This window comes from Salvelinus fontinalis, chromosome 24 (assembly GCF_029448725.1).
Source record: "Salvelinus fontinalis isolate EN_2023a chromosome 24, ASM2944872v1, whole genome shotgun sequence".
In the NCBI taxonomy this organism is placed as follows: domain Eukaryota; kingdom Metazoa; phylum Chordata; class Actinopteri; order Salmoniformes; family Salmonidae; genus Salvelinus; species Salvelinus fontinalis.
Window position 1 is genome coordinate 37,413,896 of NC_074688.1, and position 6,482 is coordinate 37,420,377.

At 44.4% G+C, this 6,482-nt stretch overlaps 1 protein-coding gene across 5 annotated transcripts in view; it reads right to left on the bottom strand.

Annotated features, from left to right (window-relative positions):
• Window positions 1–53: 53 nt before the first annotated feature.
• LOC129822389 (ubiquitin carboxyl-terminal hydrolase 32-like) overlaps window positions 54–6,482 on the bottom strand; it is a 116,776-nt gene continuing 110,347 nt past the window's right edge. For 4 of the 5 annotated variants that reach the window (XM_055880637.1, XM_055880636.1, XM_055880635.1 and 1 more), the window contains exon 34: window positions 54–6,482. This exon is cut by the window's right edge and continues 240 nt beyond it. The gene's annotated coding sequence lies outside the window, so the exon portion shown is untranslated. The other variant, XR_008754483.1, reaches the window with a different exon arrangement.

The following is a 6,482-nucleotide window of genomic DNA, read 5'->3' on the forward strand; positions in this document are numbered from 1 at the left end:
ACGTCAGACAACTGCACGCACACACACACAAGAAAACCAACCCATCAACCGAATGTCTTAATTGCATCTGTTGTATTGAATGTGTTGCTTGGATATTAGTTACAGATCAACAGTTTCATCACACCATATACAACTACTGTAATTTTTTTTTTTTTTACAGTTCATATTCAAATGCATCTGTTTTAATGGCTTATTTACAAAACACTATGTACATTTTCAATGTCAGTGCAATATCACTTTAATTCTTTAAACACTTTTTTTTTTACAAAATAAAATGATAATTTCAATTAATACATCTCTTTCCGATCCATCAACAATAAGGAGGACAAAAAGTAATAATTTCAGTAGTAGACTGCACTATCTGCCAACGGGTCATACCATCCTGCCACAGAGGGAGGGGGTGTACACTGGTCAGTTAATAAATTAGCCCTGGGCTTCACAGGATTGAAATGCTCATGGGGAGTGTTTTAAAAAAAAGAATATGTTTTCTGCCTGGCCTGGAATCAGAACTAAATGTAGCTGACTGAATCTGAAGTGAACCAGTAGGGCCATGGGTTCCAGGATGGCATCTCTGTGATCGCTGCTGGTAAAGAGTGCTGAAGATGTGGTAAAGGGCAAGGTATAAAATGCCACCCTATTCCCTACATGGCACACTACTTTTGACCAGAGCCCTAGTCGAAAGTAGGGCACAACATAGGGGATAGGGTGCTGTTTGTGACGCAAGTCTTAATTTCCTGTCTCGCTTAAATTTGTCTCAGCGCAGGGCACATCTAGCCCATACAGCAGAGGTTCCAGAGCCACTGCATCTCTACAAACCAAGTCCCACATAGGGCACCCCAAAGGGTATATGGGGGATGCCATTTGGGACTCGACTCATGCAAAATGTAGAACGCCGCTTTGTTTGACTTGGATATGCGGTTCAGATATCCACACTAACCCACTACTTAGTATGAAGCAATGTATTGGGCAGGCATTCTAAGCGCTACTGTATGCTAGTGTAAACATTGGAACATGGGACTGTTCTATTGGAATGAAGTGACGTACATTGTATATACAAAAGTATGGACACCCTTTCAAATGAGTGGATTTGGCTATTTCAGTCACAAGCAACAGGTGTATAAATATTGAGCACACAGCCATGCAAACTCCATAGACAAACATTGGCAGTAGAATGGGCCTTACTTGAAGAGCTCAGTGACTTTCAAAATGTGGCACCGTCATAGGTGCTCGTTAAATTTCTGCCCTGCTAGAGCTTCCACGGTCAACTGTAAGTGCAGCTCACCTGTGAAGTGGTAGGCCACACAAGCTCAATACCGAGTTCCAAACTGCCTCTGGAAGCAATGTCAGCACAAGAACCGTTCGTCGGGAGCTTCATGAAATGGGTTTCCATGGCCGAGCAGCAGCGCACAAGCCTAAAATCACAATGCGCAATGCCAAGCGTCGGCTGGAGTGGTGTAAAGCTCTCAGCCATTGGACGAATTTGGGTTTGGTGGATTTCATGTTTGGTGGAGAAGGAATAATAGTCTGGGGTTGTTTTTCATGGTTCGGGCCCCTTAGTTCTAGTGAAGGGAAATCTTAACGCTACAGCATACAATGACATTCTAGATGATTCTGTGCTTCCAACTTTGTGGCAACAGTTTGGGGAAGGCCCTTTCCTGTTTCAGCATGACAATGCCCCCCGTGCACAAAGTGAGGTCCATACAGAAATGGTTTGTCGAGATCGGTGTGGAAGAACTTGACTGGCCTGCACAGAGCCCTGACCTCAACCCCATCGAACACCTTTGGGATGATTTGGAACTCCGACTGCGAGTTAGACCTAATCGCCCAACATCAGTGCCCAACCTCACTAATGCTCTTGTGGCTGAATGGAAGCAAGTCCCAGCAGCAATGTTTCAACATCTAGTGGGAAGCCTTCCCAGAAGACTGCAGGCTGTTATAGCAACAAAGGGCGTGACCAACTCTATATTAATGCCCATGATTTTGGAATGGGATTTTCGACCAGGAGATGTCCACATACTTGGTCATGTAGAGTGTATTTAAAATATTGGACAAAATTCCCTATAACATTCAATAGTTATACATCGTTTTACAGTGGGGGGGAGAGATAAATATTAAAAAAAGACAAAAGAATGTTCAGTAAATCAATCTGCATTAATCTCACAATACATTTTCTCACAAGGAAAATAACATTTCATTCAACGACAGAAATTTTATCCAGTGCATCCATGATGATCATAATCCCCCCCCCCCCCCCCAAAAAAAGAGCAGCAACAACTTTTGAAGGGGGTCAGGGGCTTTAAAATCACCTAGCATTCACCAAGCATTCACCTAGCAATCCCCTAGCATTCACCTAGCAATCCCCTAGCATTCACCTAGCAATCCCCTAGCAATCCCCAAGCATTCACCTAGCAATCCCCAAGCATTCACCTAGCATTCCCCTAGCATTCCCCTAGCATTCACCTAGCAATCCCCAAGCATTCACCTAGCAATCCCCAAGCATTCACCTAGCAATCCCCAAGCATTCACCTAGCATTCACCTAGCATTCACCTAGCATTCCCCTAGCAATCCCCTAGCAATCCCCAAGCATTCACCTAGCAATCCCCAAGCATTCACCTAGCAATCCCCTAGCATTCACCTAGCAATCCCCTAGCATTCACCTAGCAATCCCCTAGCATTCACCTAGCAATCCCCTAGCATTCACCTAGCATTCACCTAGCAATCCCCTAGCATTCACCTAGCAATCCCCTAGCATTCACCTAGCATGAATCTGGAACTTGCTTGGAGGACAACTTCACTATAAGAGAACGTTTAGAAATCATAAATAATGAGAACCGTCGAGTATTGTATTGTTTTCCAGGGAAGAAACAAGCATCTGTTCACAGCGGTGACGTAAAAACATGGCCGCTCTACAGAAGAGCTGCTACTAAAAGCCAGACAAAAACCAAAATATATATAATGACTTTAAAGTTAAGGTGAAATAAAATAAAGTGGTTCAGGTGCATTCTTCCAGTACACTGGGTCTGTTTGAATACTTCAGAAATACGTCCTTCCTTAAGGTAATCACATATCTATACGTGATTGGAAAGCTATAATCGAAGGTTACCACCATGGTACTTCCACTTCAGCTCTGTGATTACTTCAAGGAATGTAGGAAGGATGCATTTCTCAAGTATTGGAACAAAAAGGGCAACGTTTCCTCTGACAGTCCACTGAACTAAAATCTCCTGATAATGCAGTCTTTCTGCCCAAATTGGTCATCACTAGTTACCACAGCCACAATGTCATAATTATGGCTAAACCCCATCGATTTCTAAAACTTCTCTTCTTAAAAATCTGTTTTTAAACCTAACCACACTGCTAACTTTATGCCTAAACCTTAAAATCAAGAACAAAAAGCCAATAGACAATTTTGACTTTGTGCCTGTGGTAACTAGTGACAACCGCCCCCAATCAGGTTTGATTTTTCTCAGAGCACTAAAATGTGAGCCTTTGATTGGCCAGTAGAATCTGTGTAACACTTTGGCTTGACTATGTCACATCTCTGCCAACTCGACATGGAAACACATGTATGACAGACAGAGAAGCAGACATTTGGCTAGCGTCTTGGCCACAAGTCATGCACAGATAAAGCGATGGTTTACTTCACGTGCACTACCGTAGAGTCTTCCTAGTGTTGTTAAAAAGACGCCATGACACCTGTCAGCATACCTGCCATGAAACGTTGGTAATCACTAACCATCATAGTGTGTTATGACATATTATATCATACTTATGACAGCGCTATGAAGACCTTATGACAGCGCTATGAAGACCTTATGACAGCGCTATGAAGACCTTATGACAGCGCTATGAAGACCAAATGACAGCGCTATGAAGACCTTATGACAGCGCTATGAAGACCTTATGACAGCGCTATGAAGACCAAATGACAGCGCACTTTAAGTAGTGTTTTACCACAAATTATTTTATCTAGCAGCTGATGGAAATGATAAAAACATGGTATTGTTGAGAGAGTGGAGTAGAGAGGACTAGATACAACATGGTATTGTTGAGAGAGTGGAGCGGTGAGGACTAGATACAACATGGTATTGTTGAGAGAGTGGAGTGGTGAGGACTAGCTACAACATGGTATTGTTGAGAGAGTGGAGCGGTGAGGACTAGATACAACATGGTATTGTTGAGAGAGTGGAGCGGTGAGGACTAGCTACAACATGGTATTGTTGAGAGAGTGGAGCGGTGAGGACTAGCTACAACATGGTATTGTTGAGAGAGTGGAGCGGTGAGGACTAGATACAACATGGTATTGTTGAGAGAGTGGAGTAGAGAGGACTAGATACAACATGGTATTGTTGAGAGAGTGGAGCGGTGAGGACTAGATACAACATGGTATTGTTGAGAGAGTGGAGCGGTGAGGACTAGATACAACATGGTATTGTTGAGAGAGTGGAGCGGTGAGGACTAGATACAACATGGTATTGTTGAGAGAGTGGAGCGGTGAGGACTAGATACAACATGGTATTGTTGAGAGAGTGGAGCGGTGAGGACTAGTTAAACATGGTATTGTTGAGAGAGTGGAGCGGTGAGGACTAGCTACAACATGGTATTGTTGAGAGAGTGGAGTAGAGAGGACTAGATACAACATGGTATTGTTGAGAGAGTGGAGTAGAGAGGACTAGATACAACATGGTATTGTTGAGAGAGTGGAGTAGAGAGGACTAGATACAACATGGTATTGTTGAGAGAGTGGAGCGGTGAGGACTAGATACAACATGGTATTGTTGAGAGAGTGGAGCGGTGAGGACTAGATACAACATGGAAATTTGACAGGCAGTCCTAGCCTACTGCAAATGAATAGGGTACATCCCAAATGGCACCCTATTCCCTATGGGCCCAGGTCACAAGTAGTGCACTAGGGAATAGGGTGCCATCTGGGATGTACCCTATTCATTTACAGTATCAGACTAACTCCCTACAACGTACTGTAGACAAACAGTAGAGACGACAGCAACCTTGAAATGAACCAAATTGTGCATAAAAAAAATAAAATCTCTATAAAATAAGTATTTGGAGAAAGAGAAAACAAATAAAAATATAGATATATATATATATGAATCTTTGAAACATTCTCTATGGCACCTGTCCAGAACATAACCCAGATTTAAACTCAAGCTTGTGACTTAAAACGACTAAAATTGTTAGGGGTACATTGATCAGTAATTGCACATTTCGGGTTTTGACAGTTGCTTGACAAGGGGCCAAATTCAGGTCAAACACCTCGACTTTGTGGAATCTTTCTTCATAAAAGGGAGATCATAATTTTTTTGAAGTGCGTGTTCGCGTGTGTGTGTGTTTGTGGACATCAAAAGAGGAAGTGTGTGAGGTTTTTAATACTGTCAGATATTTTACTGTTCCAATTGGCCAATGAAATGCAAGCGACAGTGAGGTAGCAATAGGAGTTGTTTTTGTACTGACACAACAGTCATCTTCATCCTACCGTTACCGTACAGAGTTATAGAGCCAGACATTGTGCAGGTTATGAGAACATATTGTGGTGGCTGCAGGGGGAGGAAAATGCACAGGAGGAAATCAATCTCAGCTTATGTGATGACAATCCAACACACACACATACAGGTGGGGGGGGGGGGGGTCCTCAGGCTAAATATACACCAGTTTAGTGCTTTACGTGGGGCTTAAAATGTTGTTCTCTTGGCAAAACAAAATCTTTCAAAAACAACAAGGAAGTATCCACCGACATTCGAAAACACGTGGTTCAGTCCGTGATGACCATTTTGTGGTTCTTGGCGCCCAGCGACTGGCTGAAGAAGAAGTGTTGTGTAATTTCCTTTCCATACGTGTATGGCTGAGTGGGTCGGTTCAGAGTTACAGGCAGAATGTTGAAGGGTAGGTGGGTCGGTCCAGAGTTACAGGCAGAGTGTTGAGGGGTAGGTGGGTCGGTTCAGAGGTACAGGCAGAGTGTTGAGGGGTAGGTGGGTCGGTTCAGAGTTACAGGCAGAGTGTTGAGGGGTAGGTGGGTCGGTCCAGAGTTACAGGCAGAGTGTTGAGGGGTAGATGGGTCGGTCCAGAGTTACAGGCAGAGTGTTGAGGGGTAGGTGGGTCGGTTCAGAGTTACAGGCAGAGTGTTGAGGGGTAGGTGGGTCGGTTCAGAGGTACAGGCAGAGTGTTGAGGGGTAGGTGGGTCGGTTCAGAGGTACAGGCAGAGTGTTGAGGGGTAGGTGGGTCGGTCCAGAGTTACAGGCAGAGTGTTGAGGGGTAGGTGGGTCGGTTCAGAGTTACAGGCAGAGTGTTGAGGGGTAGGCGGGTCGGATCAGAGGTACAGGCAGAGTGTTGAGGGGTAGGTGGGTCGGTCCAGAGTTGCAGGCAGAGTGTTGAGGGGTAGGTGGGTCGGTCCAGAGTTGCAGGCAGAGTGTTGAGGGGTAGGTGGGTCGGTCCAGAGGTACAGGCAGAGTGTTGAGGGGTAGGT